General features: G+C 42.8%; 2 long non-coding RNA genes across 2 annotated transcripts in view; both read left to right on the forward strand.

Moving 5' to 3' along the window:
* The window catches only part of LOC128340872 (uncharacterized), a 181,218-nt gene that overhangs the window by 128,303 nt on the left and 27,632 nt on the right, over positions 1–25,283 (forward strand). The gene's annotated exons all lie outside the window — the stretch shown is intronic.
* LOC128340873 (uncharacterized) lies at positions 1,403–24,770 on the forward strand. The gene is made up of 2 exons (XR_008314051.1): positions 1,403–1,542; positions 24,092–24,770. It is a non-coding gene; the product is annotated as an uncharacterized LOC128340873 (long non-coding RNA).

Genomic DNA, 25,283 nt, shown 5'->3' on the forward strand with positions numbered 1-25,283 from the left:
TAAGGGAGCCCAGCCGAGTTTCCCTCCATCGTGAGAACCATTGGGCTCATGGGCAAGCCTGGTGGTTCAACGGCAGCTAACCTGCCTGAGAAGTGAGAAGCCCTCCCCTAAAACAAGGTTAGCGGAGCGCTCACTCCGCTAACTGTATTTTACTGATCATGTGCCACCATGGCACAACTCTGTGCCATGGTGACACACAAGTAGACCCCCCCAACCAGGAGGCTACATCAAGCCTCCCAGCCTCAGTGGTCTCCCCAGAATGCCCCACACACTTACATGGGGCATCCTGGGACTTCCAGGGGCCAGGTGGCCATCAATCCCTGCCACCCCGACCAGGTCCGTGACAGAGCCAGTAATCATGTGGCCGGCCAATCCGGCCCGCTCTCCCCGCTGAGCCCAGTTAGGCTCCACGCGTTAATCATATGTAGAGCTTCAACATGTTTGACTGCAGTAGTTTCAGGAAGGGTTCCTAAATCCTGCAATAAAAATTCTCCTGGGAGGTGGAGCCTTCTAGGGAAAGGGCTGGAGTCCAGAGCAAGTCTGACAGCAGCATAGTGGCATAGTGAGGGCATAGTTAGCCCATGTTCTACGCTCCCTACGCCTCGCGAGGGCAGCAGTGGTGGCAGCAGCAGCCTTCCCCCAGGAAAAAAAGTGCTCTACCAACCACATGGCATGCCACCGGGGATGGCAGGAAGTGCTGATGGGCTGCAGGAGCACACTGCTGGGGCTGGGCAGCACAGCAGAGCATATCACAGGCAGGAGAACAGGTGAGTGAGGTAGCCCATGCTCCCTGTTGTAGCGCCAACTCTGGACAGTGCAGCCAGAGAGGAGAGCTCAGTGCTTCTTTTCACAGGGGCAAAGCACAGTGAAAAAAGAACGTATTCATTTAAGTTGCATAATTTCAGAGCCCCAGTTTATGTTACTTGAGTTGATTGATTGTTCGATTTATATACCGCTTTTAATTAAAATAATGTCGCAAACCCACCACTCTGTATGAGTCATCTGTAATTTACAATGCAGCAGCAGGCGAAGAGATGTCTCCAGTTACAATACTTATTTCAGGCAGGCACGAGGTTTTCATCCAGTACCTGTAAAAAGCACAAGGGAACAAATCACTATTGAGCACCAAGTTCAACCTGCTTTCCTCCACAACCATTATTAATTACATTTATAAACCGCCCCATCCAGAGGTTCTGGGCGGTGTACAATAACTTTTAAAAAGACATAAAACCCACAATTGAAACAATGCTAAAACAATATAAAAACAATTCAAACATGATCAAAACTATTTAAAACCAATTAAAATACTTTTAAAAACAACAACACTTTATAAGCCTTGGAAGGCCAGGCCAAATAAGGCCTGGCCTCTGTGCACATGTGGTAGTCAGTAAAATGGCCTCCACACATATGCAGAGGCCCTAATTGGGCCAGAGAAGGCCCAGACTGGGTCACCACCGGTCCTGGCTACTCTAGGGGAGGCCTGCAGGGGTGGGGAGCTGCCGCTCCCCCCACCCATGGCTACTGCCACCGATGATAGTACCTGTAAGTACTAAATGAATCCCCTCCCACCCCCCTCTAGGCTTAGGGAAGCTCCCCTGCCCCTTTACTGATAAAGGGAAATTCTCATCGGATTCCCCTTTCCTAGTAGAGCACTGAACCGGTTCAAACTGGTCCAGCGATCAAACTGGACTGGGCCCAGTTCAACCAGAACCAAAACCAAACTGGCAAAACCAGTTTTTTGCACATCCCTAATGTATATGTATCAAAACTTCTTCAAAATTCATTCAAAGCAAATCAAGAGGCATGTGTGTTCAAGGAACAGGAGCGGTTTGTTAGAACTTTTTGTGGGTTTATGCAGGTTGTGTTAGAACTTCCAGAATAACCTAATGGAAAATAAGTGGGAATGTTTGAGTAAACATATGCTGCTGCTACTCTTACTACTATTGTTATATATGTTAATTAAAAATATAGGATATAAATTCAGGTATATAATGACATAAATGTTAAAGAAAAAACCTCACTAATGTATCTAAAGAGATTATATGCTAGCAGTCAGGGAGAATGTTACAAGAGTCCATTTTACTACAGAACTACTAAAGGTTATGGCTGCCTTCTTTAGAGATTCAGTAATACTGCATAGCTTGCCTGTATGATTACAGTGATGGCAGCAAACACCGGAACTTCATGTCTCCTGGTTAGTAAACCCATCAGTTTTATGGAATTGAAATATTTTTTTTCCATAGTGATGTCAGCATACTCGGTTTAATTATAGACAACCATAAATGGTTCTCTTAAGTCCTCAAGTTCACCATGGCTTTTATCTCACTGATTTGACCCATTATGAACAGGAAGATTTAAAAGAGAGAAGATAAAATAGCAAGAAAGTGGTAGAAACTGGGGAAGACAAAATAGCCGTTCGTGGAAATGTGATTAGGGGAATCAGTACTGAAACCATTTCAAGACCATCTGACAAAGCTGACTGTTTTTAACAGACATCTCAGCAGAACTTGTTTAGACTGGACATGCTAGTGTCTTGATCTTTTGCAAGTATGCACATTCTATTGATATCACACATGGATATTATCCCATTTGGGCCAATACAACACAATAAAGTTATTCATGTGACCATTTACTCTGCTGCTTGGTAGGTCTGATGGGGAGGCAGGGTCCTACTTGCCTCCCTGCAGATGATCCTGCCACTCCTTGTCCTTCTACAATTTGTGGCAAGCGGCAGAGCCAGGATCCAAAGGACTTCCTCCTCCAGCATCCTACAATGCACTATGCAAGGAGTGCAATGCATTGGGGAATTTCCCTGCTGTTGGATGCTCTTGCCACCCAGCTCTATGCATGCTCAGACTGAAAGCAGCCTGAGCGTCCCACATGACCTGGAGGGGGTGAGGTAGAAGGGCACCCACACACTTCTACCTCACTTTTAACATGGGTAGAAAAACCCAAGCTAACCAGTTGAAGAGCACCTGCACTGGGACTGATCCTGGCACACCACACAACCAACAAGAAACCAAAAAGACCACTCACCGTACTGACCAATAAGAAACAAACACAAACTGGTTGAATAAATCTGTAGTTGGAATTATATTCTATGCAAACAAGTAGGAAATATATTCAGTGTAAGCAAAATCAAAACAATGGGAAATACTGATGAAAATGTATACTCAGAGGAGCAATAAAGTCCATAAGGTGGAAATGGGTGCAAAACACAAATAAATAAATCCACACACTGTATAATTAAAAAAAGCGATGAAGTCCATAAAATAGAGATGGGTAATTTGTAATTCGATTTATGGTCATTAGACCAAACAGAGAATAAAAACGAATGAATGAATGAATGAATGAATGAAGTTTACAGTTAAGATGATGTGCCATTATACCTCTTAAAAGCAATATAATTAAACTTAGCTACAGAAATAGAAATTGAGGCATCTTTATCTGAGAGCAGATGTTTAACAAGATTTCCATCGGATTGATCTACCAGTTTAAATATTAAAGGAGCAATAAGACATTCCCTAGGGTATAAATGGAATTTACAGAAGACATGGAAGAAGAATATGGACAACAGTTTCTGTATCTCCCGACCCGCAACTACAGCGTCGTTCTTCTAAAGGCACACCCTGAAACCTCCCAGCTAAAAGTGCAGATGGAAAGGAATTAGCTTTTACTCTTGTAAAATATCTATCAAAACTTAGAAAAAGTGATAGTCAGATATTTGGGGGGCAGGGGAGAAGGTCCATAGAGAGGGGTATGAAACATGAATGAACAAGTCCACACACAATGGTGACCCGGTGACCTCTATTTCGAGATGTCTCTTTTTCAAGTGGAAGTGGAAGCTGATCTTGTCAAAATAACACTGGTCAACAATGTCCTAATATTTCTTAAGCAATCTCTTCAACTGCTTCTAGAAAGTTCTCTTGAACAAGCAGGTACAAAGTTTTATTTCTTGTTGCTCCACACAACCAGTCCTACCCAGGTAGGGCTGTGCAAGCCTGAGCAGGGCTGGTCGTGTGAGTAACTTTAATACTTTTTTAAAAATTCAAATACAAGTTCAATTATTTAACTCTATAGAAGCACACAGTCCTGACATCTTCGCTTAGGGTTGCAGGGATATTTGTTTTGTTTTATTTTATTTTATTTTAGTATTTATTAAAATATTTCTATCCTACCACCCCACCCCACCCGAACGGTACACAAAGTGCCTTACAAAAGTAGTAAAAGAAATGACAATATCATAAACACAGCACTGAAATGATTAATAGCAAATGAATCAATAGTAGGTCATACTTTTCTAGCACTTCAAGTGCAATATTTTGTACCAGAGTAAGTGCAGGGATTCTCCCAACTAATTATTACCATGACTTTGTCGCTCTTTTTGGGTGCCATCGCTTAACAGAAACTATGGGAAGTTTCATGGCATTAGTAATGAATGATAAAATTACCCACGCTTCCCAAGACAGCACTATTTTATGAATTTCAATTCCTTTATGTCTCAGTTTATATTAGCTTCCTTTCCTTAAGAAAGTACACTTATGAGATCACCCAGCTTCTGTGTGTATCCGTGCGTGTGTGTCCCTTTAAATTTTCCTGCTGCTGTAGTGGACGGTCGAACTGACCAGTCAGTCTGGTCCGTTTGATGGTTCAGGCAGCTAATACTTGCAAAGGGGAGTCTCCACCCACCCGGGCACGTCCACACTTTTTATATGAGCAAATTCACCCTTTGAAGGCAATATTCTGGGAGAGTAAAGTGGGAAACCCTTCCCTACAGGAAAGGTTTGAGCAGTCTTAGGCTTTCAAGAGCATGTGACTAGGGCAGGACCCAATAAGGAGTGACACCCTATAAAAGCAACAACAAGGATTTATTAATAATTGAATGATAAGGAAATAATTGGATAATAAAGTGATGGCCACTAGTTTGGATGACTTTAAAATGGGCTTAGACAAATTCATGGAGGACAGGTCTATCAATGGCTACTAGTCTGGAGGCTTTAGGCCACCTCCAACCCCAGAGGCAAAATGTCTCTCAATACCAGTTGCAGGCAAGCAACAGCAAGATAGAGGCACGCCCTCACCTCTTGCCTGTGGGCTGCCCAGAGGCACCTGGTGGGCCACTGTATTAAACAGGATGCTGAACTGAACAAACAAGATCCTGAATCAGGTTTTGGGCCTGATCCAGCATGGCTGATTCTTATGTACTTATGTTTGCAATGCCTGGAATGATTTGAACCAAATTTGGTTCACTTGTAGGGACACATAGGGACACTTCAACCGCATTGTTTGTGATTATGTTGTCCACCTCAATTCAGAATGGCAGATATGTCTGAGGTGCAAGTGAGCTAACTTGTGAATTGTAGGACACATAGGGACACCCCAATTCTAGATGGTGAACATTTGAGGTGCAAGTTAGCCGGTTAGGGCCTCACCAATTTGAACCAAATTTTGTACAGTTGTAGTGACACATAGGGACACCTCAATGGCATAGTTTGTGATGATGTCATCCACCCCAGTTCAAGATGGCAGCTGCATGTGTGGTGCATGTCTAGCCATATTTATTTTCTAAGTAGCAGAGTACCAGCAAGGCAATGCGTTCTCCTCCCTGCCCTCTTGTCTACAAAGCTAACCTTGTGTTGGATGGGGACAAGATAGAGCTTTACTAATGCTTGGTTAGACTTGAATGAGTACCACTAAATATAACATAGGGTTTAGAACGTGATCTATGTGGCTGTGAGGAATAGACTTTCTTTTCCAGCAGATTCAATGCTACAGAAATTCATACCATTTACAAACTGAAGATAGCCAGTTTATAGAGATCCAGAGTTTGGGAAAAATGGAGTGAATAATTTGACTGAAGATTGGGACTGCTTTGCTTCAGTTTTTAGCACAGTTGCTTTTGTACATTACAAGCACATTACATGATTATATAGGTAGTATAAAACCCCACCTAGGACTGGAATGTTTCAGCTCCCTTTTTCTGAATTTTTATAGTTTACTGAAACTTATGGTTTGAGTTTCCTTTTACTGCAAATCCACACATTACATGCTATAAATGCCTAGAACACAGAAGATTTTTTTAAACAAAAAAAATTGGCAATTAATCTTCATCATTATATAGCTGATCTGCAGCAAGCCCTTGGAGATTAAAATTTTAATCACCTGGTGATTAAAGGTTTCATTACTAGGCAATTAGCACTTAAAGTTTAAGTGTTAGCGATTTAATTCCATTTGGGGACAGGACTGTTCATTAGCTGGGCATGAGGAAGCAGGATGGGTGCATTGTAAGGAAGCATTCCTGTGTAGGAGAATTGCTAATTTGGAACTTCTTCTGCAAAGTGACAATCTCTCCCTGCAGACCTGAAAAGAGGATGGTGGAGGGAAAGGAGATCAAGAAAATTGAAGGTGATTGTCTTGCTGATACAGGTTGCCTTTTCTGCAGGGTGTGGGGGAACTGAGCTAAAGAAATTCCAGCAATAAAAAATCAATGGTGGGGTAAACTTCCATTAATTTCAAAGTCTCTTTTGGTTCCTTAACTAAAATTCAGTTCAGGATCTAAGAGTGTTATTATTTTTGTTTACACAGTCAGACAGGTGTTATTGACTGGTTTGTTTTATCCAGACATCGAGTCCTTCCCAAGGACCTGGGATGGCTGGATTTTATTATCATTGTTGTTGCTGTTATTATAGATATCATCACAGAATATAGGCTGTTCCCAGTAAAGTTGTGTTTTGTAATTGGCTGATGGTGATTTCTGTGGCCCCTATGGTGTTGAGGTGCTATTCAAGTTGTTTTGGAATTGCACCTAGGGCACCAATTACCACTGGGATTATTTTGGTCTTCTTCTGCCACAGCCTTACAATTTCAATTTGTAGATCTTTGTATTTTGTGATTTTTTCTATTTCTTTTTCTTCTGTTCTGCTATCCCCTGGTATTGCTATGTCGATTATTTTGACTTGTTTTTCTTTCTTCTCGATGACAGTTATATCTGGTGTATTGTGTGGCAGATGTTTGTCTGTTTGTAGTCAGAAGTCCCATAATATTTTTGCATTTTCATTTTCTACAACTTTTTCAATTTTATGGTCCCACCAATTTTGGGCTACAGGTAGCTTGTATTTTTGCAGATGTTCCAGTGTATCATCCCTGCTACCTTGTCATGCCTTTGTTTGTAGTCAGTCTGTGTGATCTTTTTACGAGAGCTGATTAGGTGGTCCACTGTTTCATCTGCTTCTTTACAAAGGCGGCACTTGAACCCTCCTAGGAGTATGCAATTTACATGTTGGACTACTGTACCCAGGTTGAAAACAAATATTATATGGGGCCGAAAATGATATGCTCATCAGTCCTGAAATTCAATGCACACTTACTTGGGTCAAATCTCATTGACTTCTCCAGGGCTTATTGCTGGGCTGTGCATTTGTTTGGGGATGCATGGTACACGTAATGAACAAGATCATGTTGGTCCTCTGTAGGAGCCAAGTGCAATGGCCGAAAACAAACCAGGAAGGAGCAGTGATCCATCATGGTATTTGAGTCTAATGGTGTCTGCATCAGGAGCCTTTAGTTCAGGGCTGCACAACTTTGGCCCTCCTACGGATGTTGAACTACAACTCCCATCATCCCTGACTATTGGCCACTGTGGCTGGCAATGATGAGTGCTGTAATCCAACAACAGCTGAAGGTCCAAAGTTATGCAGCCGTGCTTTAGACCATGATCAGACCTTTCAGTGTAAACCCAAATCTGAGGGCTAGAAACAGAACGGGCATTCCTTAGCCCTAATTCGTTCTATCCATGCTACAGCCATGGAAGGAGGATGGCAGAGTGATAGAGAGCAGCAGGGAAACTGAGAGCATAAAGTTCCCAACCTTAAACTAGATTCATTAGTCATCAAACTGTCCACGAATTTGATACGTCTACAGTCACATGGTGGAGGGTGATTTCTGAAGAAAATGCACACACATCCTTCAGTCTAGATTATGACTGATTATCTATTATGACTTCAGTCTAGATAATCCCTGCTAATTTGGCAAAGAGGCACGTTTTAACGTGGTGATTCTCTTTATTTAGATTATTTATTTAGATCTAGATTAGGACTGAATGTATTCTTTACAACTGGTTATAGAACTGCAAGATCGTGTTAGGGTTTCATACCACTATGACTTGATCAGAGTTGACAGGATTTTTTCAGTGTTTTTTGTATCATTTGGAGAGCCATTTAAGTGATTAAGCTCATGAAGCTCTTGATACTTGACCAAGTATCTTGAACAAGTGTTTGGAATTCTGTGGACATCATGGAGGCAGGGAGGCAAGTGACTGTACACCAGAATAACATCAGCAAGGAGTGAGATATGAGTTCCTGCTGTGCATTGTTTTATCTTGGGGAATAAAACCAATACTCTTGAGTGCTAATTTCATGTTCTCCCTTGTACCCAGAATATATAGAGTTGTCCACATGACCGGGCAGGTGGGGCAACAGATGGGCAGGGAAGCTGGATACATTCAGCCTTCCCTCTAGATGAGCAAGTTCTTGATTTGGGAGTAGGAACTGTGCTCCCAGGCGAGCATCACTGTGTGGTGCAGTGCACAGCTCAGGAGGCCGGGATGATGCATCCTGGCCTCCATGAATCCGACAATGCATCATGTGACACATGTGATGCGTTGGGGGATTTCCCCAAGAGACGGATGCTCTAGGCCCATTTCTGTGTGTAGCCAGCCTTGCATACAAGCAGCAAGCCTGGGTTAAGGGAGCGCTTGCTAGTGCTTGCTAGTACCTTGGCTAGTCATTGGGCTAAAAAGCCGGGCTAGGCAGTGCCAGCCTGCCAGAATTGGTCCCAAGCCTGGCAGTTCTCATAAGCAACCCTAACCCTGGCTGGGCATCCCTAGCTTGGGTTAGGCTGTGTGTGAGAACAACCTCATAATCTCATAGGAAGCCATGTGAATGAATTTAAAAAGAACAAAACAATAACAGTTGCTAGATGCTGAATTTAAAAGATCTCATGGAATGGAACTTTCTGTCCGTGCAACGCAGGAAGCAATACTCACAGCCAGGGGTCAATAAATATTCCCATTACAGATGGTGTGGAAATTTCAAATGAAAGGATCAAAGTTCAGTTGACATGTGTAATTTGCATTAATATGTATATCCACATTTGTTTTGTGTCGCTATAGCTTCAGGCATAGGTGCTCGTGGGCTTTTAGAAATCTGTTTTGTTGTATGCACTGAGCAGATATTGAGTTGTTTGAAATGCTGCTCTTTGTGGTTTTTTTAGTTTGAGTACTTGCAAATTTGATACTCTATATTTGGAACTGCCACTGGAAAACAGTGGCTTCTGGCATAATCGGATCAATAAAGTATACAAAGAAAAGAGAAATGTCATGGTTTTTCTCCCTTGTTTAAGGCTAGCTATAGTGTGTGTCCACACAAAAGCAACATGATCCGGAATAAAATTTACATTTGTATCTGAATCTACCTATGTCTAGTTTTATCAAAAGATTTTCAAATATATTTACACAACTTCCACTGCCTGTAATGACAGTTGCCAACTGACCAGAAGAAAACTAGCCAGATTAGTTTTCGGCTTGCAGTTCTAGCTGCCAGAAAGGTAGGGGTGATGCCACCACCACCCCGACACACGCACAATGTGCCCAAGATATATAGCTTTTTTAAAAGCTAGATACCTTGGGCAAATTGACAACTTTCATGCTGAGCTAAGTTTCAAACCGTCTGCAAAGCACTATGTTCTATGATGAGATTCGTCTGGACTCTATCTCTGATCCAGAAGGATCAGGAGATGGTAATCCTAGCATCATAGCAAGACTTCTGAACATGTTTAAGTTGGACACTGACAATATTTTTAAAAGAGTTTAAAATGGTGTAATACAAGCATCTTCAGCCACGATGTATGTACACATTTTTTTTGTTTCACTGTCAAACATTTCTGGTCAAACAGGTGCTGCAGGTGATAATCAAAAGCCTACAAAACCTGTTTACTACAGGTGACAGTGAGATGAGTTGCCTTTATCATATCATCTTCCATTGTTCCACCTTCTCAGTGGTATGGGGTTGAGAATTTATTGTCTGCCTCCAGCTTTAATAACCTTAATTTACTGTGTGTATTAAAGGACACACTGTTAGAGGAACAACTGTGGTTGCCACAACTGAACTGGGAAGTAAAAGGTTTCTTGCTCTGAAAGCACTGACCAAGGGAATTCCTTCCTGTAAATGCATATTTCAATTGTTTAGGAAAGAAACGGGTAATAATGAGATACTCAGGAATTACAGTGAAACAGAATCCATTTTGTTGGTTTTTACTGAATGACAGTCAAAATCCAGTGGCAAAAGATATTGCCAATTTAAGAGTAATATGTTTGAGATTTCTGGGTAGCTCAGAGAATAATTGCTTATGTGTTTTGTTGCCCTAAAAGTAATTAAAGAATAAGTTGTAGAAGACCAGAAACGAATGTATTGATGTAGAATCTACTTGAGGGAACATTTCCATGGTTGCACTGTTATCTGGATTTTTGGAATAACATCTATAATCAGTGGAGGATTCAGTCAGGAGCCAGACTCATAATTAGTAGCATATCTGGATGCTGATTGAGTTGATCACTGTTGGCAAGTGAATGCCAAATGGTCAATAGCCAGGAATGCAAACTATAGCAGAGGGAGGAGAGGAATCAAAGAAAGAAAGGGTCAAAAAGATGATGGGCTGGAGAGAGCAAGAGAGATTGATTAATAGTGGTTGAAGCATTGGACTTGTGAGTAGGAAATCCAAGTTCAAATCCTCACTTTAAAAAGAAGCTCCCTGGTGGCCTTGAGCAGGGCAACTCACTGTAGATTATACTAAACAGGAAAGTAGTGAGATAAAAATGTAACAAATATACAGAACAGGGCAAAATCTAACCCAGGGAGCTTATATAGGGCCATCAGCCAATTGATAGGGTGGGAGGGGAGACATCATGTCTGATGCCACTGACGAACCAGGAAACTTCTACTAGACCTTCTTCTAGGCCTGCTCTTCTAGCTGGGTAGTGGAGGCCTGGCCTTTGCCTCTAAAGTGCTGGATTTTGATCCCCTCCCTCCCTCTCTCTGGTCCATTCTGTGCTTGATGATTCAAGAATGAGTTTTCTAATATATTAATTAACTGTCAAAACTCACGTTGTTCTGTTTCCTAAGCCTTGATCTGGTAAGGTACTAGGAGCTCAATCATGAATGGTGTGTGTTAAATTGAAAGATTTGTTTGTCACTCTAGTCTTCATTTTTTAAATGACCTTTAGATAACAACAACCAAAACAAAAAAAATAAAACCAGCTGCTTGGCTATGACTGGCTATGCAGTACCTGAAAGGATATATATCTGTAACTGTACATCCAATTAGTTAGACTTTTTAGGACGTGAACATCAGTAAATTATGTATAGCCTCCAGGGAAACCAAATGAACCCATTAAATCCTAAAATTAATGGGAACATTTTTGTATGGCTTTATTCTATCTTTATTCTGACGCAGTGAGGAATTATTGTCAAACTCTGAAAACAGGATCAAAACTTTGCTCACCATAAGCACTTAGGATGGGAAACAGATGAAAGAAATGTTGAAATGCAGCCAGAATATAGGATTTTTTTAATCAGAGAAGAATGAGTAGACGGGAAGGGATATGAAAAGTCATCCATTCACTATACACAATTATATTTCAACATAAAGGACCTTTGGATCCTCTTAATGCTTTCTCATTGTTGGCATGTGATACTGTCTGCATGTACATGATTAGTTCTAGGGTATTTTATTTCCAGCAGAAATCAATCTCAGTTCGACATATTAACCAATAGTCATGGCATAGCCAGTTACTCGCACACAACTGAGTAGGAGCTCATTAAATTATTAAAATGATCCTAGAGTAAGTCAGATGATCTTGTTAGATGAAGGGCCATTTCTGATCATGTGGAAGGCACATGAAATTTTCTCTGAATGTGCAACGTGCTATGTGGCAAGCTCTTAATGTTCACTGATGCACCTTGCAGAGTATCTTCACCATGTGGTTTGCCAAACATTTTGTGGTGATATGGAGGCAAGCCAGACAATGAGAACTGATTATCTGCTTGGAAGGATTGAAACTAAAATTTGTTCAAAGTGAAATCTGAGAGGAGTTAATCTTCAAAGAGGAATTTGAAAGAGAATTTCATGCCTGCTCCAATGAGAACCTGAAATCTGAAAAGGAATTTTAGAGTTCCTTCCAAGGAGAAACATCAGAAAATTTTATCACATTATTTTGTAATATTCTAGTAATACACACTAGAATATAATAGTACAACCAAATGGTTCATGTGCAGATCATTTCTAACTTCCAAGTTTCTTTCTAGACCAAAGGCAAAGCAGACCTCACTAAATAAATGCGGAAACAATATCAATTGAATTCCACCTGGCAACTGTATTGTCAGAAATATCCTTTCTTGATTTTTCAGCATTTGTTGACTGGCAGCTAAATGTGTAACCTGATTGTTTTGGAATATATTGAATTTGAGTTACATTAGGTGATGTGAATGATCTGTCTGTGGTGTTAGTTCTGTGATGGATCATTCAAACATGCAAGTGTGAATCACTTCACTTGACCTGGCAATCATCAAGCAGTAAATGTGCATGTGTGAACCTGATGTCTTTGCAGCAGTGGGTGACTCAGCAATAAGATCCTCCTCCAAATATTCTCACAACCACCAAAATCTCTTGGTAAAGGCTAAGCAAGAGTAAAGATCATGGATTCAAACACTTTAACTGTCTGTCTAAAAAGAAGAATGGTCTCTCAAAAACAAATTTCTTAGACAAGTTAGAATTACATTGAGATTAAAATGTTGCATGAACAATGTATGCAACCGTGGTCAACATCCTGACTTACTCTGTGTCAGGGTGGATTTGATTTAAATCAAACTGATTTAAATCACTAGCAGGGTGGATAAAAATAAAAAAAATCCGATTTAAATCAAAAAAATCTGATTTTTTTAATTTAAATCGGATTTTTGATTTAAATCAGATTTTTTTGATTTAAATTGGGTTTTTTTTAATTTTTATCCACCCTGCTAGTGATTTAAATCGTGATTTAAATCAGTTTGATTTAAATCAAATCCACCCTGCTCTGTGTGCATGCAGCTGATGCACTTTTGCTTCTGAGACATGGGTGCTTATTGTGGGGAGTCAATTTTTAACCCCTTCCCTCAAAAGCACTCAGCACAATGCTCAAATACGTCCCCCAAGGGTCACACAGAACTCAGGGATGTATTTGCAACTTGCATGGAGTTCTTCTAGGTAAAGGGGAGATTGACAATAACTACCCCCACCCTGTGTGTCATTAGTACCTGTATGGGAGTGCATCCATTGCATGTGTACTTCTTTTGACTGCAAATGCACAACATTAGTCAGCATGTCAGTGGCGGGAAGGACATTTGTAATAGCACAAAACAGAGAAGGGGCAGAGAACACTTCCTTAAGGGAAATTATTATTCATAAAATAGGCGCTAGCCTGGCTAGAAGTCAGAACAAGGAGAGAAGCAGTTCAACCATCTCAAGCTTCCTCAATTGGAACTTTAATCAGGATACCATGCTCACAATCCAACCCTCATTAACTGTCCCAGTATAAATGGGAAAAGAAAACTGAACTGAGCAATAGCTGTGAATATAGATTAAGCTGTGAGTTGTGCTTGTGTTGAAGCAAACACCTTTATTATGAGCACAACTCAGTGTAGATTCATTCAACATGTATTCTCCCACTGTCAGTTTAGTCACTGCTCCTGTTTACCTTTCCTCCTAAATTGGGATGTAGGTTTCAGTGCCATAATTGGACTTGATTACAACAGCAATGAATGCACCACTGAGAGACCTTAAAGGCCAAGTTGAAGAGAGATCATCCTGGAGAGAATCTATCTATGTGGTCGCTAAGAGTCGACACTGACCTGACGTCACTTAACCAATCAATATAAGAACAACTCTAAGAAAAAGCAAGCACAAGTATACTGTCACATCAAACCAGAAGTGACACAGCAATTCCATGTGTTTAACACAGAACTGACTGTGCTAATAATGTAGAAAAAAGAAAAAGGGTTCCATTTTAAGTGGTAAAGCACATTTAAGAGTGCTTAAGAGGATGTAAAGCATGCAGAACCAGAACGCTCTCCTCACCTACACATTATTGCACATAACCTCCTGTTCCCAAGCAGTTTTCCTTCTCTTCTCCAAGCAAAGCTCTTGTACAAGATTGTGCAACTGCAAATCACTGTTCTCTTCTCAAGGACTTTCGAAAACCTAATTTCTTTTACAAATCTGTTTTTAAACTTTGCTGCTGCTAATCTTTAATCATCTGGAATTTGTGGTTCTTTGGCCACAGATATTGTCTTCAGAGATGCTCTCTTCAGAAGCTATCATTCACACAAACACACCACACAACCTGAGTTATACAACCCTACATAACATTTTGGCTTACATAGTGCATCTTTTCTAGAAGTAAGTAATTTAATATATAGCTTCAATATTACCGAGCCCTTCATTTTAATTTTCATTTTCAGGCTTCATTAAATTTTTTAACAGCTAGATATCTGTTAGATATTTGTTATCCCTTCGGACTCTGATGCCTTCTCTCTTCTCTCTCCAAAGTCATTCAGAATGGATTCAGCATATTGCACTTCTACAACTGGGTGCTTGCTCTGTTAGGACCCATCGGGCCCTCAAACTGTTTCACCCATTTCAACCCAAAAGTGAACAGAACTGTCTTTGGACTATGGCTTAATCATAACAGTGACTCTGAGAATTCTGGGAAATTGTGTGAGCTGGAAACAAAAAGCTTAACTATGGACCTTGCTGCTAATACCTTTTTGACTAGCTAATTGCCTTCAGGCTGTCTGGCTAGTTTCTCCTCTTTGATATGCTTATTGCACTTAGATGTGTACCAGAATAACCTTGCTGGCTCCTAGCTCCTCAGAATCCTCTTCCCTCTTCCCCTCCCCCTTCTCCCCCTTAATTGCTCAAGGATCACTCTGAAATGGACATGCCAGTGGGCTACTTTGAAGGACACTGCAATGAAACTGTGTTTTCATTAGCAAAACATCTGTTGCCTGTGATATGGGATTAATTTGGGCTGTGGGAGCATCCCACCTCAGCATATGGAGATCATAGACTGAGGTAATGAAAGGGAATTTTACCAATTAATTATAACTTTCAAAGAAGAGGAACTGTACAAAAAGGGAACAACTGGGAGTATAGGGAGAGATTAGACAACCTTTGGGTTGAGATCCAGGGGAAGCATTGGTTTCCTTGCTTTTTGCCAAGCCATGGGATTCTGAGAGCACCCAACACCCTTACTTTGGAGCTACATACTCAAAGCTTCCACCAGCCAACAGCTCGCCTCTGGTGTACCCTGCAAAATGAACTCTTCCCTAATCTAGCCTCATCCCTCTTTCTTCCCCCTCCCTCCCATCCTATCCAGTACACAGAGTTTCCCTCGTTCAAGTTCTGGGTAGCTGGACTTGTTTGCTTACAATAACTGCTTTTCCCTTTTCCGTCTAAATAAAAGCTTAAAGGAATGGGGTGTGTGTTTCTTGCGTTTCTCTCCACAATAGCTGAGACAAATATGGAACCCAAGCAAAGCTGTATCAGACTCCTGGTGCCTATCCTGCGGGTGCTGCCAAACATGTGCAGGCTGCCCTAGGAGGCCTGGAGCACAACAGCTCCTACCAGACAAACAGGCTCTTGTACCCCCTTTCTACTGCTGATGGTGTAAACACAAAGTAAGCAGTTCTACACTAGACCTTTTCTCTATTTCTGTAATGATTTGCTCATTCAACTATGACTGTGAATCCAGAAGGTGTTTATGTCAACCCATTACATTTCTGTGGGGTTTGTTTGTTTGTTTGTTTCTTGTCCTTAGATAGTTTGTTTTCTAAGCAGATTTGTGGTTATATAATCTCTGGCACAGCTGCACCAGAAGTGTTTACAGGGTGGTAAGGGAAGCACTACTGTTACACTGCTTTAAAGAAGGGGGGTGTTTTGATGAATCAGGCAGTGAACTGATTATGTCCTGCCTTCATATTCAGTTCCTGCTTGGTGATATTTTAACCAGTATCTGACTTTTCTGCATCCGAAGATCAAATGTCATGCCTTTTTTGTGTGTGCTATTTTTTTTAACGTGCACCTTCAAAGCTGCACAGAACTTTATTTCCCCCCTCTTGAGGCTAATGCAGCCTGCTTCGCATTGGCCTTTCTGCCATTATCTGACCTTTCTTGACCTGGAGATCAGCAATTTTACCACCAGTGATATCACTGCTACCACTCACTTGTTATATGCCAACAATCTTGACCATTGCCTCCTGGTCAGAAATACAGGATGTTAACAGAGAATATGACTGTTCATTGACAAGTGGAACTATAGTGATTAATCCATTCTGAACAAAAAGCCAATGTCCTGTGCCTAGCCAGTTTGAGAGATGCCTGGTGGAGAAAATATTTACCTCAATGGAAGGTCACATAGAAATTGCTCCGACTTTTTCTTCAGCTAGAGAAAAAAGACTTTGCACAAATATACTAAATAAGACACTACCAAATAAAATAATACCCTCCAGAATATCATAATACACAAAATATTAGATGTTCTCACAATGAAACCCAGGCAGAGAAAATTTCGAAACACTTATAGTACATATTAAAATGCCTGAATTGATCATAAAAAGTTGGCCCAAATAATATAGTGCCAAATGCAGGAGTCAGCCTAGTAAAGATTAAGATGTTTAGAGCGAGCCTGCTTCAAAAACAGGATTTACAATAGACGCACCAACAAACGTACTGCCCCAGTAGCCTAATTCAGTCTCTTGTTCATTGAGCCTTCTACTTAATTGCCAGTAACTTCCTTAGAGATCAACTGGATAGTTGCTGAAGGTCATGCGTAAGTGTGGTTAAAGGCTCTCAGTAGTCATCTGGTAGACATCTGAGCAACCCCAGAGAGCTGCAGCAGGAGAACAGCTTGTCAAAGTAAAACCTTAAGCATATGGCTCTAAATCACCGGGACTCCACTCTGCATGCTGAATGCTTGAGCAGGTCCATGAATAACAGAAAGCTGTCCTCCAAAGTGTGAGGGGGAAAACAGATGTGCAAGAGGCGGATGCTTCCCAATCTTCACTACTTGAATCTTTCTGTTGTCAAGAGTACTGCCTTGTCAGTTCAAGAAAAAGACTTAGGAAAAAACAAACAAGCTGCCTGCCATGGATCAAAACATCCTCTTACCTCAAGGTTTTGTTCTGAAAACTGGGAAGCATCAAGGATCATTCAAAATTTGATAAGTACAGATTAAGGGAGATTGCTTGAAAACATCATTTAATTATGCACAGCACAGCTATTTGAGATTTTTTTTTTACCACTTTCCCCTAAGTTTGGTAGTCTCAGACCTAAGCAAGATTTAATCATGGAGTTTCTACTGAGTTTCTTCATCATCTGTGTGATATTGGGTTTCCAATGAAGAACAGTGTGGTTTGAGTTCCTCATTTGCAAGTTTAGCCAAGTTGCATTTTAAGTCACAGATCCACAATATTGTGGAGCTAGAATAATTTGACTTATGGTGATTTATGGTAAATTGACATAACTGACTAGGGTATGCTAAAAATGTGTGTTTGATGTGTCCATAGAGAATTTGGTACGTGGTAATGCAGCATTTTAACTTTTCTGCATACCTAACTTGCACCACTGCCACAGTGATTAAAAAAGTGACACAGAAAATTAGAGTTACACAACCTTTCACCTCCAGTTAGCTTGGGAATTTATTTATTTTATTGATTTATCATATTTATATACCACCTGATATGTGTATCTCTTCACATTGTTAATGGAACTGTTCCCAGGGACTTGGCAGGACCCCAAGTTACTTTTAGGCTTGTGCGGGAGAATTAGTTATCTTCCATAATAAATTTGTTCAAAGCTTTGGTCACAGAAAGAACTGAATGGAGAGGTTAAAGTTCAAAATAAAAATGAGTTTTATTTAAGTTTTATTTATGTTTATGTTACAGAGAGAGAGAAATAATGGTTATAAATATTAATAGTTATTAAGCAATAATGTATAACTGATATAGACTGGCAATAAACCAACAAGTTACAAAAACTAAGTTACAGCTCACAAAGAGTTAATTTGGCTTGAGCTGTAGAATTAGGTTTACTCAAGGCTGGCTAGAGAGAAACAAACAGATTTTGATTTTAGGAGAAATGAGGAAAAAAGAGAGCTAATACCAAGAGAAATGCGTTGAAACCTGGGGCTTCTCTTCCCCAGGGCAGGGAAGCAGGAGCAGGGGTCCAGGGACCAGGCAGAGGTCCAGGAGCCAAAAGTGAATCCAAAAAATTAATGGGACCTTGCAGCCACAAGTGCTGGGCAGACTGGGTTAGGAAAAGCCGGTGTGGAGGTCTGGAGCTCTTCCTCCAGACTTAGCGCATCAGCCCACCTTGGAGGACTGGTCTTCCGAGATCAAGGGAGGACAAAATGGAAGTGCCGATGCCAAGGCATGGGGGAAAGAGTGGTGGTTCTGAGGCATGCAGACAGCACTGGTGACCCAGAAGAAACACTAACTGATGTTGCCTTCACCAATTATAGACAAACTAGCTGGGCTGGGCGCAGAGCATCTGCACCTCCAGCTGGCCCACCCACCACCACTGTTTCACACACACACACACACACACACACACACGGATTCCTGGCTTTCTGGATGACCAGCCACTTCCTCTGCCCGCATCTCCCCCCCCCCACTTTCTGGTGGGCCAGTTGGGCCTGCCCACTTCCTTTCCCTCTCACCCCCAGTAGTGGCCGCCTCCTCCCGGTGGCACCGCATCCTCCTGGTGGCTGGGTCAGGCCAGCCCGCCACTGCCTCCTGTTCCCACTGGCTGGGCCAGGTCGGCCCGCTTCCTCCTCCCGGCGGCGGGCCGCCCGCCGCCTCCTCTTGTTCCCACCAGCTGGGCCAGTCTGCTGCCTCCTCCAGCTGACTGGCTGCCACCGCCATTGTCTCCCCGGCCCTGCCGCTATCCCCCAGGCAGCTGGTCTTGCGAGAGCTGCCACGCATGGAATTATATAGAGAGATTCTTGCCTGAGGGCACTATGCTAAATGTACCTTGCAAAGGCAGACAATAGGGACAAAACACAGGACTGGCCATTATGCTATTCAAAAGTGAAGAATGAACTCCTTCTTTGACAAAAGCTGCGGAATAACAAAGGCTAGGGAAGGTCTGAAATGACCCATGAGGGTAGAGGTCAAATGATCATATCAAAGTGTCTGTCAGAATATCTGCGTTCCAGAGCTAGTCCTTGACATGCTCATTAGCAAGAGGAGATGACCTGTTGCCTTCTTATCTCTCCTTCCTTAGGAGAAGCTATCTTGACAATTTGCTGTGCCAACATAGGGAGAATACTTGGCTGATTCTTTAAAGAATAGCTCTTGATTATATCACGGCTGCTTCATCTTCCCACCTATTGAGTAATCAGGGATTGGCCACAGGCAGGGAGGCCTTCCTGCAGTCTTTGTGCTTTGAACTTGACCTAAGGGTTCCTTCTCCCAAGCTACTTGCCAGAGTGACATGCCCTTTGAGTTAGCTGCAGGCTAAGCAAAGTGGAGATCTCACGGTCCTGTGAAATCCAAACAGTGGTGACTACAGCCGTGTAGTTCCAAATATAGAGAGGTGTTCCTTCCTCAGCAGAGCCCCTGAACAGGCTCTCATGGTAACAACATATCAGATATGATCTTGCTTTCACCAGGGAAATTAATTGATTCAGGGAAATCAATTCACAATTTTTATCAACTCTCCCCACTCTAAAATCATCTTTTTCAGCAGTATATAGGCACAAAAGGGGGGGGGATACTTGCTAAGGTTTGTCTCCAACCAGTTTATCTTAATTTTAAGGTATCAATAAGCTCATATTACAGAGAGAGAGAGAGAGAGAGAGAGAGAGAGAGAGAGAGAGAGAGAGAGAGAGAGAGAGAGAGAGAGACCCTTGGGTAAACCAAAATATTCTTTCTAAAACATAGATAGTTTGTATGGCCAAGTCTTAAAAAGCTTCTTTGCTAATTTAAATTAGCACTCTTACCTCAAACCTCCAGCTACTGCAAACCTCTCTTGCCAGTAACCCTTTGGATCATGGTCAAATTTTGACTTTGCAATTATACTGAGCTCCCAAAGATATCTGAAAGGGATCCTCTTTGTTCCAAAAGTGTCCTTTTCAGAATGTTTGCATCCCTGTTAGACCCCTTTCCCAAGGCAGTTCATATTTCTAATTAACAATGCATAGTCATCTTCAGGGGCGTAGCAAGGTTGGAGGGGGCCCAGAGACAAGATTTTAAAATGGGCCCCTCGCTGATATACACACACAAACACACTTCACAATATATAGTGCACTCACACTCACATCCCCATTATGAGTACGGTGAATATCTAGTTCACATTGAATCTAGTTTTTTTACTCTCTGCTCCTGCCGATCTCCAAGAGACTCAACATAATTCATAGGGGGTGCAACATGGGTGGGTGGGGAGTCATGTGATGTGCCTCTGGGGGGCTCCTGACTCCCAGGGCCACATGAACATCTTTATTAACCCAGCAGGATCATCACGATGTTAATCAAGGAAATAATATTTTTGCTAACTCTTTTAAAAAGCAAAAAACCCTCAGCCCCTTTTCTGTTCTCTATTGGATGCAACCTTCCCTGCACTGCCATAGACTTCTCCGAACCTCAAGAAGAAAGAATCTTCTTTTCTTTCTAGTATGTATGCTCTCCCTGCAGCCTGTAGCACATTCTTGTCCAACCATACATCAGCACCCCATCTCTATTTCCACTCATTTTCTGTCTGCACACATACTGCTTTTGCCACCTCTTCTCCCTATTCCAAGATCCGTTACCCGCCTCCCCACCCCCACTTCAGTGTTCTCTAAATCACTCCCTTCTTTCTCTGCATCCCATATCTCAGTTTTTCTTTTTGTTCCATTTCTATCCCTTCTCCTTATGTCACTGAGTCTAGCAAAACACTGCACAAGGCTTGCACTCTTCCAGTAATTCACAGTGACAAGTTGTTATATGTGGGTAGCAGCATGGCTGGAAAACCAGGTATTAGCACCATTATCTATACCTCCAATTCAGGGAGAGAGCGGGCGTTGAAGATACTTTTCAGCACACAGTATTTTCCATCACCTTCTGCACTGTTTCTGATGGGTACAAGTCCTGTTATGCTACACTAGTAGTGCAAGAGTCAGAATGAGTTGCAGAATGAGTTTCTCCTGCACTAGAATACACATTCCCTGCTAACTGGACAAAAGGGGAGCCTTCTAAAGAGGTTGCTTTATTCTGGTGAGAGGCGAGGGAGGGGAAAACTGTTCCTATTCAACACAGCACAGTGTCCCTTCCAGTGAACATAACAGCAGCCCAGCTGGATCGGGCTGACTGACTGGAAGTTGTTCAGAAGTTCACACTTGCGGATCTTCCGCGCTTGCTTGCTTGCCTGCCTGCCTGATACCTCCTTCCTTGTGGTCACGCTTTCACTTTCGGCGCGGTTGGCTGGCTTGCGGGCATGGGGAGAGAGAAAGGTGCTTTGCTGAAGTCAAACATTTTCCTCTCTCCCCCCGCCGCACCGAAACACGTGTGTGTGTGTGGGGGGGGCGCCTCAAGAATTACATCACACACAGACCGAAGGCGAACAACCTAGCTGGGGCGGTCCGTCCGGGCGGGCGGGCACTCCTTGGCTCAGATCAGATGCCCGCTTCTTCCAGCACCGCAATCGGCCCACGCGGGTTCTCCGGAAGCGCTGACCAGCAGCAGTAAGGAAGGCATAAAGCGACGGAACGAGGGATTTCGGGAAAATCATTGTACGGCCGGAGCTGGCATGGCAAGCTGGGCGACGAGAGATGCTCAAGGCTAGCGAGCTAGTGGGAGGGTAAAGGAAGGAATCAGGCTAAATAGGGGGTAGACAAGAAGATCGCCCAGGAGAAAGGAGCGTGTGTGTGGAAGAATTAAGGAGGAATAAAGAAAGGCTAGAGAAGGGGAGTGGGGGAAGAGAAATGATGGAGAGGAAGAGGAACAGGGAGGAGGGATGCTTCTGCTGCGACCCACCTGAACCTCTACTCAGTGTGGCGGCGGGAATGCCAAGTACCTAAGGAGGAGGAGGGCTCCATGTGTTCTTTCGTGTTGTCTATGTTGTCTCTCGTGTCTCTCTCCCAGTCTCCCTGGTAGTCTAGCAGGCTGTGGCTACAGCAAGGCAGGGGAGGAAGAAGTGGCAAAGACTAAGAGCAGCCTCGAAAGAGTTATCTGTGTTGCTCCTTGCTCGGCTCACTCGCTTGTTTCCCGCCTGCGTGAGCTGAGGATGGGATCATGTGCTACTCATGTGCAGCACCTAACCAATGAGAGCGAAGGGGAAAGAGGAGGAAGAGCCTACGCCGGCAACAAATGAACAAAGCAAAAGGCTGTGGTGGGAGGAGGAGGGAGAGGGGGTAAGGTCGGATATGGCGGCGCTCGGCGAAAAGAACCATTTCCCCCCAAGAATTAAATAAAATCATAATGAAATGAGGCATGGGCAGGCAGGGGAGTCACGTGACTTGTCTCTGGGTGGTGCCCCTCGAGGCAGTGGGCCCCCAGACAACTGTCTCCCCTTGCCCGATTATTGTTACACCCCTGGTCATCTTAAAAAAGAGTCTGGAAGGGACTCTTTTGAGGCTTGGAGTGGCTTCAAGGTTTTTCTGAGGCATGGTTAGCCAAGTTATTGGATTGGATTTCTCTCTTAAGGTTTGTTTAGAAAGAATCTTTTAGCTTATCCAGGAATCCCTAAGACCTTAGAAATCTAGTTTGGCTTTGAACAACAGTAATTGTCCTACAGCTTAGGCAAAACAAAAAAATGGAAGACCAGTCCTCTGAGGTGGGCTGATGTGCTTATTCCTGAGTGAAGGGCTGGTCTTCTAGGGGTGTTCACAGAACCAGCTGGTCTGGTTCAGTTTGAGTCTGGATGGGACCCAAACTGGACAGGGCCAGTTTGCTCCGGCACCCCCTCAACCCCCCCCCCAGTTTGGCACGGGGGGGTTCGCAAACAATTTTTTAATCTGGGGGAGTTGTTGGAAGTGGCGGGGTTTGGGGGGTTCACGGACATTAAAATTTTTTTTTTTTTACTTACCCCTCTGGGAGAGTTCTTGGAGGCAGCAGGGGGGGGCACCCACGGAGGTTTACCCTCCCCCACCGGCCTCCCTTGTTGCCCATACCGGCTGGCCAGCCAGATCTTCAGTCCGTTTGAGCCTTCCCCCTCTGGTACGTGGCCATTTTGGAGGCTGCCACACCTGCGTAATTGCCTCTGCATGACCCAGGCCATGGAGAGGCCAATTGCACAGGCGTGGCAGCCTCCAAAAAGGCCGTTGCGCTGGAAGGGGAAGGCTTGAACAGGCTGAAGAGCTGGATGGATGCCCGGTATGGGTATCAAGGGAGGCTGGCGGGGGAGGGGAAACCTCCGTGGGTGCTCCCTCCACTGCTGCCTCCAAGAACTCTCCAAGAGGGAGTAAGTAAAAAAAAAATGTTTTTAATGTCGGTGAACCCCCCAAACAGTCAGGGGGTGTTTGGTCAGGGATCAGACCAATCAGGGGTTGGTTTGGTTCAACCCCAAATGGTCGGACCAAACCAGTTCAACGTCGAGCCTGTTTGCACATTCCTATAGTCTACCCACCAACCCCAATTGGTAGACCAGCTCTCCCCAGGAAACCAGCAGCATATTGAGGCCCATTTTCCCAGGATTCCCTGGAAAACCAGAAAACCAAATGGCACTCAAATCACTTGAATCAATTTAAGATATTCAGGTTTGATTCATTGAGACAGCAGCCCAAGCCGGCTGTTTTTGATGAATCAGTTCAAGATTTTGTGATTTGATTCAAGCTTGAATTGAATTGCAAAAATTGATTCATGCACACCCATAGGAAGGACACATTTCTAAATCACAGCTTTTCTCATTAACTAACATGAAAGGAGTCATCAGGAAATGACTGACACACTTTGTATTTCAAAGGGAGAAACTGATTTATACATGACTGCACTCTTGATACCTAATGTGATTCAAATGTACTTTTTAGGCAGCTATTGGATTCCAAGAAGCAAGGGCCACAACACCCCACAAAAAGAACATCCATGGAACAAGTGTACAGCCAACCAAGGACCCAAACTGTGTTTTTTATGAATGATTTCTATTCTGCGGAAGACAGTCCTCCTTCTGAAACGAAGAAAGGAGTTCCTTAGCATACAAGGATTTGCCTTTATGGATGTACTTTCCACCCACTTCCAAATGTATGGAGCATAACAATTGCCAAAGTGTGTTTGCTACTATCTGCAACTGACAGAAGGCCTTGGGCTGCCCTACTATATATGATATCATTGGCATAAATGTATTGCTGATAGCATGGCCGTTCCAGGAAATGGTGCAGCTTTGAATTACACACTCCATGTGGCCTGCAGCTTATTTTAACCATGGAAATATCTGAAGGGGGACTAATGAAATAATTCTGCATTTTCTTTTAGACTGTGGGAGAAGGGAAAGCTATATTTAAAATGCATGCATTAATACACACAGAAGTGCCTGCTTTGTTATATTTAAAATTAGCCTCAAATCTTAACCTGCTGTGCAACACAGGCCAAGGTCTAGGCCAAGTGCCTAGACTGAAGGCACTAATTCACTTCCATTCCTAAGTCTTCTTTACTCATATCTTTCATTTAATCCTGGTTGGACTTGTTTGAATAAAATATCCTCTGACTGGAGATCCTGCCATCTAGTCAGAACATGTTTATGATCTGGCGGTGCTTATTTGCAAACTCTACATATGCTCTGAAGCTCTTCATTATCACTTCACATGTTGTAAGACTGAGCCTTAGTGTTCAAAGCAGATTTCAGTTCAGCACTCTGGCTAATAAGCAGTGGGTTGGGTTTTTTTTAAAAAGCATTAGGCTGGATTCAAAGAACCACAAAAAAGTAGAAGGAAAACACCTGCTAGGGCCATTTGGCAAATGCTTGTGCAAGAGATTCCACTGGTGCTCAAACAGTGCTAGTTGTTTTTATGCTTTCCCTTGAGCACGATGTCTTGTGCAAACAGAATATCATCCTGGGAGGCAGGTTAGCTTTCCTAGCACAACACTCTTTCATGAGGTATAAACCAGCCCTTATGTGGACAGAAGACACTTTCTGCATGTGAAGGTCCACTTTTAGGTCCACCCTGCAAGCAGGGCATATTTCTCGGACATTCACAGAATGATACCAAGCACTGAAAGCCAAAG

The sequence above is a fragment of the Hemicordylus capensis genome, chromosome 1, assembly GCF_027244095.1.
Source record: "Hemicordylus capensis ecotype Gifberg chromosome 1, rHemCap1.1.pri, whole genome shotgun sequence".
In the NCBI taxonomy this organism is placed as follows: domain Eukaryota; kingdom Metazoa; phylum Chordata; class Lepidosauria; order Squamata; family Cordylidae; genus Hemicordylus; species Hemicordylus capensis.